Source organism: Marmota marmota, unplaced genomic scaffold, assembly GCF_001458135.2.
Source record: "Marmota marmota marmota unplaced genomic scaffold, marMar, whole genome shotgun sequence".
NCBI classification, from domain to species: domain Eukaryota; kingdom Metazoa; phylum Chordata; class Mammalia; order Rodentia; family Sciuridae; genus Marmota; species Marmota marmota.
The window spans coordinates 15,783,923-15,798,409 of NW_026000057.1; the positions used below are offsets into that span (position 1 = coordinate 15,783,923).

The following is a 14,487-nucleotide window of genomic DNA, read 5'->3' on the forward strand; positions in this document are numbered from 1 at the left end:
GAATTCACATTCTGGTGGTGATTTTTGAATAACAAAAAAAGTAAACTAATAAAAAAATTTCTCAAATACTCATTAGTGTTGTGAAGAATAAAGAAAATGCAGTGGAATAGGATAGTACCTAGCAAGGAATATAGAAAGACTTTAACTACAATGATCCTAAACAGTCTTTCTAAGGGAGGGATACTTAGGCTCAGACCTCAAAAATGAAGAACATCTGATCTTGAAGTGATCCAGGAATCAAAGTATCCAAGAACACAGACCAGCAAACTCAAAGACCCTAAGTAAAATCAGTGCTAAAGGAAGAACAGTAGAAAGAAATCAAGTCAGTGAGTAGGAATGACCCATTCGTGTAAGGTCAAAAATTTTGGATTTTATTTTAAGAACAATGAGATGCTAGTAGAAGTTCTGAGTAAGGACACTTTCATGGTCTAATTTGTTTCTGAAAGATCCCTCTTGCTGCTGTACTGAGAAGAGGGTTAGAAGAGGCAGGAATGTAAGCTGAAAGGAAGTCCAAGTGGGAGATGACTGCGAGTTGGAAATCATGCTGCGCTCACACTCTAGAGAAAGAAGCTGAGACGAGAAATTGACATTCAGGATATTTGTAGACAAAGAGTCTCCACACTTGCTGAAGGATTGTAGGTGGAAGATGAGGAACAAAGAGAAAGGGAATTGTTTATTCCTTAAAGATGAGAGGATGCAAAAGGAATTGTAAGGGTCAAAGAGAAGCTAAAGAGATTTTTTTAAGAGAAAGAATTCATTAAAAATAAATAAATAAAAATGATCATATAAACCATGGCTTCTCTGCTTAATAATTCATTTATAAAGGAATGGTGCTTCCTCTTCCTCTAGATGAGCATCCAACCCATTTATTGGTCTAGTGAGCTGGATACAAATGAGCAGGTCAACAGGCAGTCAACAAAGCAAGCCCAGGTAGCAACAGCAATAACAAGAGTATGACCAAATAGGTAGAAAATAAATCCTTTCTCACTATTTAACCCAGTGACCTGAATCAGCAACCACCTCATAGGTTTGTCTCTTAATTTGAGGTGGCAGCATAGACAGAAAAAGGAAGTCAGGTAGCCAGCAACATGAAATAAGTGCCCATGGGTGGGAATGTTCATTAAAAGGCAATCGGGAAAGCTTTGGAAGTGAGGACGCCCTACAAAAATTAAGAATAGTATTAAGTAGCTCCTAATGGATATTTATAACAAGAGAAAGAAGGTGTAAGCACTGTCCACTTGGAATCAGAGAAGGTCTTAGTATCAAAGTGGACCACATGTAACAATTAGCATCTTAGCCAGTACTTGTTTGGCTCATGGTGCATATGAGTGCATGAATTGGAGATTGATTGGATGATACAGATTCCATGAGGTATATTTTTAGCAGAGTTATTAGTTACAATAGAACTAATCTGGAAGTAAAGACCAATGGATGTACAAAAGGTGATTCATTTTTGTACTTTGACTTCCGTGAAAGGCAACAGAAAAGACCCTTTCAATCCTTTAATTTTTTTCAACCATGCAAAACAACCAGGGAAAGAGTTCCTAACCTCTGTGTTAAATTTTAAAACTGAGGTTTAATAAAACCTTGATGAAGCCCACAGAGTCACTACCAGGAACTTCTAAGAACAACATTGTCCGCCCAGTGGCAGCCCCACAAGTATATGGAGCACATGGTAGAGACCAAGGTTGTGGTCATTCCAAGAAAAGGTCAAAGCAGGAGAACATGGCATTCAAATTTAAATAAGCTTTTGGTTTTGCTGAATAATAAATAGTTGCGTGAAAATGCCAAGAAATTAAGTCCTAAGCCCTCAATTGATGTCATTAACAAAATATTAGCCACCACAGGAAATCCAAAAATGAAGCAGTGACCACTTAAACCTGTGGCCTAGCGGCATGCCATTGGACCACAGTTACTGCCTGGAGATGCCCTTGGTGACATTCAGAGTTCTGTTATTGTTATTTTTTCCCCAAAGGTAAGATCTCCACTAGGCACCATGGTCAATAAAAGCTTCTCCAACTCTTACAATCTCTCCATGCCTTTGAGATTGACCTTTGGTTAAAGATTTTTAAAACCCTAGGTTCCAAGTCATAAAATCACAGGTGAAATAAAATGAAATGTTTTATAAATAATATTCCTAGCATATAAAATTCTGTTTGCTTCATATCCAGAATTCTCAGAAAACTTGAAGTATGGAACCCATGTATGATGTCTAGGTAGTTTCCCATTTTCTCAAAAACTGTGTGGGTATGTACTCAAGTACCAGGCAGAAAAAGAGCCAAAGTTTCTCCAAAACAGTGAAAATTTAAAAACCTGGGAACTTCACAAACCATTTTCAGCCACAAGTTAAAGAGATGATTACCAAACTTATTTTTTAAAACTCTTATCTTTAAATTTTTCAAGCATGCAAAAATATTACAAAAGTATTGCAGTGAACACCTACAAAGATTTCTCCTGGATTCACCTTGTGTTAGCATTTTGCCACATGTGCTATACCTCCCTCACCAAACATATATACATATTTTTGCTTGCAAAATGAGGAAGTTGCAGACATTTTGACCTTTTATTCCTAAATACTCTAATTTTACTTTGTAAGAATTACATTTTCTTCACCCCCATACAATTGTAAATGCAAGAAGTTTAACACTCATAAAATAATACTATCTATGCTGAAGTTCATATTCACATTTTATCAATTATCACAATCCTGATCCAGGATCACACATGGCCTTCAGTGGTCATAGCAATGTAGTCTCTTTCAATCAGGAGACAATGTGAGATTTGAAGAATGGGGACCAGTGGCTACTTAGAATAGAATATTCTTCAACTTTGGTTTATCTGATCCAAGCATCCTTTTTCATATATACCTAAAAGTACAAGACTGTGGCAAAAGTTGTCATAGATATATACTAGAGCAAGCAACGTGTTGAAGATGGGGACTGAGTTCTTCAAGACTGAGTTCTTCTCAGATTGGCATCAATTTTGCTTACAAGAGCTTTCTGTTTTCACATGTCATTTGTTTTTCTAATTGTTCTCAGGCAATCTTTCAACAAAAACATCACACTTAGCTCTCTTGCCTAAATTTTCAAGTCATTCCTAAAGTGTTTCCTCTAAACCCTACCCCTGGCCTTCACTTTTTGACAATCATTTTCAGGTTCCTTTATCTAGACACACAGGTTTTTGTACTCCCCTCCAGGGCAGTCTGATTTGCTACTCTCATCAGCCTCTTTGGGATCAGTTAAAAATTCATTCTAGAAGCAACAAAGATGAAGAACAAGTGGCAGTGGCTGAGACAAATAAGAACTTAATTTTTTCACAGAAACACAAAAGCAAGTGCTTACTGGCCTTGGGTCTGCTGTCCAGTCATGCTGGGAGGGTCCCAAGCCTTCCTATCCTTGCCACTCCATCACCCTGTATGCACTGGGTTTTATGTTACACTTTCTTCCATAAGATGGAAATATGGCCACTGTAGCTCCACACATCAAGTCCAGGTTCAAAGCAGAAGAAAGGAAAACAATGATATACAGTTGAATTTTCCCCTCTTTCATCAGGAATGCAGTAGCTTTTCCAGATATTCCCAGTTAGACTTCTACCTCTTAGGTCTCCTTGGTCAGAATTTGGTCACATAGCCACACCTAACTACCAAGGAAACAGGAAACCAGAATACTATTGTTGTTGTTCAGTTGAGTCATCTTGTCTACTGGTGCAGAACACATTGTCACCACAAACAAAAAAGGGGTCCTGTTTTCAGAGGAAAGGGGGAATGTGACAATGCACAGGCAGTGAACAGCTTCCCAGAGTCTTAAAACAGTATTTATATTATTTATTCTCTACTTTTCCTTAATTCCATTTCATATTTTTTCTCAGTTTGTCTCAATTTAGCTTCTCTCACTAGTACTTCCTCTTGAGAAATGAACTTCCAAACTGTTCTTTATTAACACTCCATCTCCACCTGGAATCAAATATATTATAACAGCTGGTATTACCTCCTCTTTTGACATGTGAGGAAATGTCGGGTTTGCTAAGATAAAGTGACTTGTCTAAATTTGCCCATCAAAACTTTTCACAAGAGTACAACATAACTTTACTGAACATCTTGTGTAGTATCTGCCACTCAGAATACTTGGTGCCTATTTTTGCATTCTACTCTGTTTGGTCTCTTTTGACAATATTTTGTGCATTTAAATATAAAGTTCTCCATGAGACTTGATCAATTCAGTTATTTCTAGAAACTTCACTAGAGAGGAGAACTTATGAGAGGAATATATTTTCTTCTTTTTAATTTTCTTGCTTAAACCCCTAAAGATAAAAGATAATCAATGTCTTCATTGGAAATCATTGTTTCATATGAACCATGAATCTAAATTTATAAACCTTCCTTCTCCAATATTTCTGTCAAGAAACCCTAGAGAAATACTTATTTAGATGTAACATGTTTGTCTCTGAACTTAAGGAAAAATACCTTGGAAAACTCTAGATGAAAATAAAATACCCTGATGAGGTAATGTTATGGTTTGGATGTGAGGTGTTCCCTAAAAACTCATGTGTGAGTGCAATAAGGTTCAGAGGAGAAATGATTGGGTTGTAAGAGGCTTAACCCAATGGGTGAATTAATCCTCTGATTGGGATTAACTGAGTGGTAACTGAATGGTATGGTGTTGCTGGAGGAGGTGGGAATGGAGCATGGCTTTGGGGTATATATTTGTATCTGGCAAGTGGAGATCTCTCTTTCTGCTTTCTGATCACCATGTGAGCTGCTTCCCTCTGCCACACTCTTCCGCCATGATGCTCACCTGCCTTGATGTTCAGCCCCACCTTGAGCCCCCGAGGAATGGAGCCAGCCTTCTATGGACTAAGACTTCTGAAACTGTGAGCCCTCAAATAAAATTTTCCTCTTCTACAATTTTTCTGGTCAGATCTTTTAGTCACAGCATCAACAAAACTGACCAAAACAGGTGGCATCTCATCTCTTCAATGAAGGATTTCAATGGGGAACAGAACACTTAGAAGAGAAATTATAAGGAGGAAGTCAGAAAGTATAATTGAACTTGATCTTGAAGATTTAGACAGGTTTAAAAAAAGATATTCAGAGACACTCGCATAAGCCAAAAAATAAAGTTGGGGATGGAAAAAGGGGTGGGAGGAGGCAGAAGTATCAACAAGTTTTCAGGAGTTTTTAAGCAAGTCTACATGGAAGTCTAGTAGAGGCACAGAGGTTAAGAACACATGTTCTAGAATCAGACAGATATGGTCTAAATACACTTCTACTACATACTAGTTCTGTGACCCCTAAACAATTTACTCCTCTATGTTATATCTTCCTGCACTGTAAAATCATGACAATAGTAATACTTGTTTAATGGCATTGTTAGGAGGATAAGGTGAAATGAGTCATTTAAAGTACTTAGCTTAGTGCCCAAAATATATTAAAAACTCAAAACCATGAAAGAAAAAACTACTGACCAGAGTGAAAAGTTAATATAATGGACTATTAGATTTTGTTTAAATGTAGATCATGTATCAAAGTGTTCATCCACAGATGATGAATAAAGAAAATTCAATATAATATTACATATATATTAAACACATAATGGAATACTGCACTGCCTTTATAAAGAAGGAATTCCTGCCATTTGTAACATCATAAATTAACCCAGAGGACATTATGTTAAGTGAAATAAAACGGGTAGAGAAAAACAAATATCACTTGCTCTTGCTTATACATGGAATCTAAAAAATTCAAAGTCATACAAGTCAAGAGTAGAATGGTGGATATTTAGGACTTGGGGGAAGAGAGCTTGGTTGGGGGAAATGGAAAAATGTTGGTTAAAGAGTAAAACATTTCAATCAGACAGAATGAATAAGTTCCAGAGATTTATGAATATACTTCATGATAATGTATTATACACTTGAAAATTGCTGAGTAGATATTAAATGTTCTCATCACAAAAAAAAATGATAAGTGTGCAAGATAATGGCTATGTTAATTGCTTGATTTAATCATTTCATAATATATATGTATGTAAGATCACATTGTCCCCCATAAATATATACAACTTTATTTATCAATTTTAAATTTCAAAAAAGAGAAACTTTTTAAATAAAGACACACACACACTAGGGGAATGGAGACTGTGGCTAATTGGCAACACTTAAACCATAAGGCTAAAATGTAATCAAAAGGAAAATATCAAAAATATATTACCTAGGGGCTGGTAATATATAATAGGGGTTGTGGCTCAGCAGTAGAGCACTCACCTAGCATGTGCGAGGCCAAGGTTCAATCATCAGCACCAATAAATAAAATAAAGGTATTGTGTCCAACTACAACTAAAAAATAAATATAAAAAAAATTATTACCTAGACATGAGCTAATACAGATTGGAAGTAAGGCTGAGACAGTAGGAATGGAAATAAGATGTTAAATTAAAGAGTTATTAAGAAAAAATACAACTGTCTTTGATTTAGGATCTTTACTTCTTGGCCGAGCTATCAGCATAATCAATAAAACTGGCTGTTATCACACCAGTGAGTTGGGATAGAATGTGACAGGTAGACAAGAAAAAGATCTTTATTGTTGTTTGAGACATATGCTTGTAAAATACAGATACAAGATCCAGAAACCTCAGCTGCACTCTGTGTTAGAAAATAGAGGTATTCGTTCAGTAAATGGTTATTGAAGGCTTATTGTAGCAGGATAGTACTGAGCCCTAACTAAAATTTATAATGACATCCCACACAACTGAGGATTGCTATCCTAAACCCTCAAAACCTGTGATTCTTAAAATCCCAGACATTAAAAAAAAAGAAGAAAGAAAGAAAATCCCATTTTTCCAGGCCCTCATTCATAGTTTCTTTGCTCATTTCTTACACATAAGTCTAACATACATGAATATCTGCATTTTTAGCCACTGCAGTTTTAATAATAAATTTAAAATGAGAATTAGAGCAGTGGAACTACACAGCCAAATTAATGATTCAAGTGGTAGCTGGTGGGAAGAAAAAAAAAACTATAAAAAGTTGGCAGAATTCCAAAAGCATAATTCTGTAGTCAAATTTATATAACAAAGTTCTTCCAAGTGGTCTTAAAGGCATCACCACACTTTTCAACATGATAACCTGATTTACAAAGGAAAGGATAATATGTCTTCAATAAATTTCCAAAACTTCAGAAGTAAAGCTAAACACACACAAAAATCATATTAGAGTCATCAATATAGAGGAATTTTTTTTCAAGTTTGCTAACAAGAGGAGATAAGAAATGGGGATCTAAGTGGTATGAGAAATTGGATCAAGAAAATTGTTTTCGTTTTGCTTTGTTTTTAAGATGGGATATATGGAATGTGTTGGGAATGATCTGGGAAGGTGCTAAAATTGATGATGCTTAAGAAAGAAGGGAAAATCATTGGACGGTGTCCTGTGTAGGCGTGGATGGAACTGGAAGCGCAGGGGAAGGACCCACCTCAGACAGGGCTAAGGACAGCTGCTCTGTAACAGCACAGGGAGGCCATCCCTGGGGAGATGTACTGGGAGGGGTGTGGGGTTCCTCCAGGGGTCTCGGCTCCATCACTGAAGCAGAAAGGTGAGATAGAAGCTGGATGTTTGAGAAAAGAAAAAATACTTTTCTTATACCAATGAGACAGGGAAAGTTCTTGGGGAAAGGATCAAAGGGAGAGGAAACAATTGCTGCCTAGCATTAAAGGGCCACCTCAGATTTGGGTCTTGGACTTGATATGGATCCTTGCTTTTCTCCTGTCATGTTTAGCCACACAAGGGCAGGTCACAGAGGAACTGATTTGGATGTAACTGAGGTTTTGCATGCAGGGAGGAGAAGGGGGTGATCCTTTGCTGCCCATTATAACCACACCCCTATAACAAAAGACAATTTAACAAGAGAAAAAGCATAACAATGTATTTAATCATACTTTTATATGACAAGAGAGCCTCCAGAAACGAAGACCAAAGATACGGAGGAGATATCTAATAATATGCTTAGGTTCAATGAAGCACGGACAACATGTGGAAATATGATTGCACAAATGGAGTATGATCTAAGAGGAATAGAGTGCATGGAAGGCCTGTCTGTTCAAATTCTTCTTGGCCTCTCAGTCACAGCCTGTCTTTGTCTTGGGTAGGGGCAGCACTTTCCAGAATAAAAATCTTATGACCTACTCTTGGGCAAGGGTAGGCCGGAGAATTCCTTGATGGCCAGCTCTTACACAGAAAGTCAAGGAAAAGTCCAAGCAATAATTTTAGGTTATATGGCTGGCTTTGGGAAATGGGGTTCTGGTTTCTATGCTCTGCCTTGGGGAAGAGCAATTCCAGTTTCCATGGCCTGCCTGTGGGAAAGGGGAAATGAGGGATGAGATCCAGGAGGGGAAGAGGAAGACAGAGAGAAACTTTGCTTCTGAGCCTTCACCTGAGGACTTCACCTTGGGGTATCATTTTCTGAGCACCAAGATGCCTTTTTCACAAAAGAGAATCCTGCTGTAAGACTACAAGGGGTACATTTTAAGTGCCGCAAATCCACAAATGCCAGATTCATGAGTCCTGATGACTCTGCATAGACTTCTCTTTATTCATTCAATAAAGATTTACTGGGCTGGGGGTGTGGCTCAGTGGAGCACATGTAAGGCACGGGGTTCCATTCTCAGCACCAGATTAAAAATAAATAAATAAAACAAAGTTATCATGTCCATCTGCAACTAAAAATGTTTTTAAAAAGACTTACTGAGCTTTGTGTCTACAGAGTAACACATCTCAAAGTCTCGAATTTGAAGTCTAAAATGTTCCTTTAAGGGATAGCTTCTTTTAAATATCTGTTTATGATATGTATAAATTCATGAAACTAATACAAGCTGTCTGAAAACAATTTGTGCCGGAGTTCTTCAATTTTGGCAGAATATGCTTAAGTCATCTCATTTTTCCAAACCTCCAAAGGTTGTCTCAGTAACCCAATCCATTGTTTAATAGTCCTTGTAGTTATTATAGTTACAATTCCTTACAACTAAAGTGAACAGGAACATCCTCCCTGGCATTATGGACACGGGCTGCTCTTTCCCAAGTCACTTGTCAAAAACAACCTTCCAAGAATTACAAGAGCTGCACTCACCCCTCTGTCGGATAATGTCCAAATACTTCTAAAAACCTCAAAATCAATGGTAAATTCTTTACTAGAGGACAAACAGGCACAAAAGTAATTAATTGCCTGTTCCTTAAGTGAGCTTGTGTCTTTGCAGGCTGCTGACACGGAATGTTTTTCCTGTTAATTAGTCACTGCCATTGTTTGGTTGTGTTCCTCAAAGGCTCTTGTATGGAAGGCTTGGTCCCCAGTGGTACCGCTACCAGGAAGTAGTGGTAACACCTTTAAGAGGTGGAGAAGGAAGTTAGGTTTAGGATAGTGAGCTATGACCTTGAAGCAGATATTGGCACCCTGGCTCCTTCCTATCACTCTTTTTGTTTCCTGGCTACCATGAGGTGAATAGGCCTCTTCCACCATGTACATGGGCATGATATGCTGCCTTTACACAGGCCCAAAAGATTTGGGCCAACTTACCATGGACGGAAACCTCCAAAAATGTAAGCTAAAAAAAAAAACCTTTCCTCTTTTTAAGTTGATTATCTCAGGTGTTTTGTCACAGTGTGGGAATCTGACTAATGCATTCACTAATGCTAGTCCAGGGTCCCACAACATAGGCACTACCAAGATTTTAGGATAAATAAATATTTGTTTGGGGGAAGTGTCTTTTACACTGTGGAAAGGTTACCAGCCCCCCTGGACTCTACCTACTGGATGCCAGCAGCACTGCCAAGTTGTGACAATTAAAAATGTCTCAGCCAATTGCAGTGGTATGCACCTGTAATCCCAACAACACAGGAAGCTGAGGTAGAAGGATCCTTGAAACCAGGAATTAAGGGCTATAGAGTGCAAGTCAGATGTTTACACTAAGTATCAGTAGTGTGATCATGTCTGTGAATAGCCACTGCACTCCAATCTGTGCAACAAAGTAAGACCCCCATCTTGTATAAAAATAGAATTCCCCAGATATTTCCAATGTCCCCTGGCATGCAAATTCATCTGTACTTGAGAACCACTGGTCTGGTCCCACCTTGTTTCTAAAGGTCTAAAGAAAACTAATATTAAAAATAGTTTTTATTTTCACAAATTTGAATTATCATAAATTCAAATAGTTTTTATTATTTTTTAATTTCCACATTTTTTATTTATTTATTCTAATTTGTTATATATGACAGCAAAATATATAGCATGCATAGTACACATACAGAGCAAAATTTTTCATGTCTCTGTACACAAATTAGAGTAACACAATTCGTGTCTTCATACGTGTACTTAGGGCATGATTTCCATCCCATGTCACCATCTTTCCTACCATGCTGCCCCCTCTCTTCCCCTCCCTCCCCTTTCCCCTCCATTCCACCCATGCTCCTCCCACTCTTCATCCCCATTATGGATCAGCATCCTCATATCAGAGAAAACATTTGGTATTTGGTTTTGGGGGGGATTGGCTAGCTTCGCTTAGCATAATATTCTCCAATTCCATCCATTTGCCTGCTAATGCCATGATTTTACTCTTTTTTAATGCTGAGTTATATTCCATTGTGTATATATATACAACAGCTTCCTTATCCATTCATCTACTGAAGGGCATCTAGGTTGGTTCCACAGTTTAGCTATTGTGAATTGTGCTGCTATAAACATTGATGTGGCTGCATTACTATAGCATGCTATTTATAAGTCTTTTGAGTATAAACCAAGGAGTGGGATAACTGGATCAAATGATGGTACTATTCAAGTTTTCCAAGGAATCTCCATACTGCTTTCCATATTTGTTGCACCAATTTGAGTCCCACCAGAAATGTAGGAGTGTGCCTTTCTCCCCACATCCTTGCCAACACTTATTGTTGTTTGTATTCTTAATAGCTGCCATTCTGACTGGAGTGAGATGAAGTCCAAGAGTAGTTTTGATTTGCATTTCTCTAATTGCTAGAGATGTTGAACGTTTTTTCATATACTTGTTGATTCATTGTATATCATCTTCTGAGAATTGTCTATTCAGTTTCTTGGACCATTTATTGATTGGGCTATTTAGGGTTTTGGTGTTTAGCTTTTTTAGTTCTTTATATATCCTATAGTTTAGTGTTCTATCTGATATGTGAGTGGTAAAAATTTGCTCCCAAGATGTAGGCTCTCTCTTCACCTCACTGATTATTTCCTTTGCTGAGAAAAAGCTTTTTAGTTTGAATCCATCCCATTTGTTGATTCTTGATTTTAATTCTTGTGCTCTAGGAGTCTTATTGAGGAAGGTGGGGACTAATCTGACATGATGGAGATTTGGGCCTACTTTTTCTTCTATTAAGTGCAGTGTCTCTGGTTTAATTCCTAGGTCCTTGATCCACTTTGAGTTGAGTTTTGTGCATGGTGAAAGATAGGGGTTTAATTTCACTTTGTTGCATATGGATTTCCAGTTTCCCCCGCACCATTTGTTGAAGAATCTTTTCTTCAATGTATGTTTTGGGTGCTTTGTCTAAGATAACTGTATTACGTGTGTTAGTCTCTGTGTCCTCTATTCTGTACCATTGATCTACCAGTCTGTTTTGGTGCCAATACCATGCTTGTTTTTATTACTATTACTCTGTAGTATAGTTTGAGGTCTAGTATAGTGATGCCACTTGCTTCACTCTTCTTGCTTTAGCTATTCTGTGTCTCTTATTTTTCCAGATGAATTTCATGACTGCTTTGTCTGTTTCTGTGAGGAATGTCATTGGGATTTTGATTGGAATTGCATTAAATCCGTGTAGTGCTTTTGGTATTATGGTCATTTTGACAATATTAATTCTGCCTGTCCAAGAACAAGGGAGATCTTTCCCTTTCTTCTAAGGTCTTCTTTAATTTTTTTCCTTACCGTTCTGTAATTTTCATTGTAGAGGCCTTTCACCTCTTTTGTTGATTCCCAAATTGTTGTTGTTGTTGTTGTTGTTTGAGGTTATTGTAAATAGGGTAGTTTTCCTAGTTTCTCTTTCAGAGGATTTGTCACTGATGTACAGAAATGATTTTGATTGATAGGTGTTCATTTTATATCCTGCTACTTGGCTGATTTCATTTATTAGTTCTAGAAGTTTTCTGGTGGAATTTTTTGGATCTTCTAGGTATAGAATCATATCGTCAGCAAATATTGATAACTTGAGTTCTTCTTTTCCTATCTGTATCCCTTTAATTTCTTTCATCTGTCAACTTGCTCTGGCTAGAGTTTCAAGAGCTATGTTAAATAGAAGTGGTGAAAGAGGGCATCCCTGTCTTGTTTCAGTTTTTAGAAAGAATGCTTTCTATTTTTCTCCATTTCGAATGATGTTGGCCTGGGACTTAGCATAGATAGATTTTACAATGTTGAGATATGTTCCTGTTATCCCAAAATACAAGGGTGCTATATTTTGTTGAATGATTTTCTGCATCTATTGAGATGATCATATAATTCTTATTTTTAAGTCTATTGATGTGATGAATTACATTTATTGATTTCCATATGTGGAACCAACTTTGCATCCCTGGATGAACCCCACTTGATCGTGGTGCACTATCCTTTTGATATATTTTTATATTCAATTTGCTAGAATTTTATTGAGCATTTTTGCATCTATGTTCATTACAGTTGATCTGAAGTTTTTTGTTTGTTTGTTTGTTTTGATGTGTCTTTCTCTGGTTTTGGAATCAGGGTGATATTGGCCTCAGAGAATGAGTTTGAAAGTGTTCCCTCTTTTTCTATTTCATGAAATAATTTGAGGAGTATTGGTATTAGTTCTTCTTTGAAGGTCTTATAGAACTCAGCTGTGTATCTATCTGCTCTGGGCTTTCCTTGGTTGGTAGGCTTCTGATGGCATCTTCTATTTCATTGCTTGAAATTGACCTGTTTAACTTGTGTATATCATTCTGACTCAGACTGGGAAAATCATATAACTCCAAAAATTTGTTGATGTCTTCAATATTTTCTATTTTATTGGAGTACAAATTTTCAAAATAATTTCTAATTGTCTTCTGTATTTCTGTAGTGTTCGTTGTGATATTTCCTTTTTCATCACAGATGTTAGTAATTTGAATTTTCTTTCCCCTTCTCTTTGTTAGCATGGCTAAGGGTTTATCAAATTTTTTTAGTTTTTTCAAAGAACCAACTCTTTGTTTTTTCAATTTTTCCAATTGTTTCTTTTGTTTGAATTCATTGATTTCAGCTCTGATTTTAATTATTTCCTGTCTTGTACTGTTTTTGGTGTTGATTTGTTCTTCTTTTTCTAGGGCTTTGAGATGTTATTTTAGGTTATTTATTTGTTGACTTTTTCTTCTTTTAAGGAATGAACTCCATGTAATAAACTTTCCTCTTAGTAATGCTTTCACAGTGTCCCAGAGATTTCAATATGTTGTATCAGTGTTCTCATTGGCCTCTAAGAATTTTTTAATCTCTTCTTTGATGTCTTTTGCAACCCACTGCTCATTAAATAGCATATTATGTAGTCTCCAGGTGTTGGAGTAGCTTTATTTTTTATTTTATCATTGATTTCTAATTTCATTCCATTATGATCTGATAGAATGCAGCGGTAGTATCTCTATTATTTTTTTTTTATTTGTTAAGAGTTGCTTTGTGGCATAATATATGGTCTATTTTAGAAAAGAACCCATGTGCTGCTGAGAAGAAAGTCTATTCTCTTGTTGAAGGATGAAATATTCTAAATATGTCAGTTAAGTCTGTTATTGATTGTATTATTGAGTTCTATAGTTTCTTTGTTTAGCATTTGTTTGGAAGATCTATCCAGTGGTGAAAGTGTTGTGTTAAAGTCCCCCAGAATTATTTTGTTGTGGTCAATTTGACTCTTGAGCTTGAGAAGAGTTTGTTTGATAAATGTAGATGCTCCATTGTTTGGGGCATATATATTTATAATTATTATGTCTTGTTGATGTATGGTTCCCTTAAGCAGTATGAAATGTCCTTCTTTATCCCTTTTGATTAACTTTGGCTTGAAGTCTACTTTATTTGATTTGAGGATGGAAACCCTGTTTGTTTCCACAGCCCATGTAAGTGGTATATTTTTTCCCAACCTTTCAGTCTGTGGATGTCTTTTCCTATGAGATGAAGTCTCTGGAAGGCAGCATATTGTTGGGTCTTTTTTTAAAATCCAATCTGCCAGTCTGTCTTTTGATTGATGACTTTAGGCCATTAACATTCAGGGTTCTTATTGATACATGTTTTGTATTCCTGATCATTTTGGTTTATTTTTGGTATTTAACCGGACTTTGTTTCTCCTTTGATTAGTGTTTCCTTTAGTGTAATAAGTCCCTTGCTGATTTTTATTCTTGTTTTTTTATTTCCTCTTATGGAATATTTTGCCAAGGATGTTCTGTAGTGCAGGCTTTCTAGTTGTAAATTCTTCTTTTGTTTATCATGGAAGTTTTTTTTTATTTTGTCATTAAATATAAAGCTT

The 14,487-nt window shown here is 36.6% G+C and overlaps 1 protein-coding gene across 1 annotated transcript in view; it reads left to right on the forward strand.

Annotated features, from left to right (window-relative positions):
- Rxfp1 (relaxin family peptide receptor 1) overlaps positions 1-14,487 on the forward strand; it is a 130,680-nt gene that overhangs the window by 13,408 nt on the left and 102,785 nt on the right. The window lies entirely within an intron of this gene.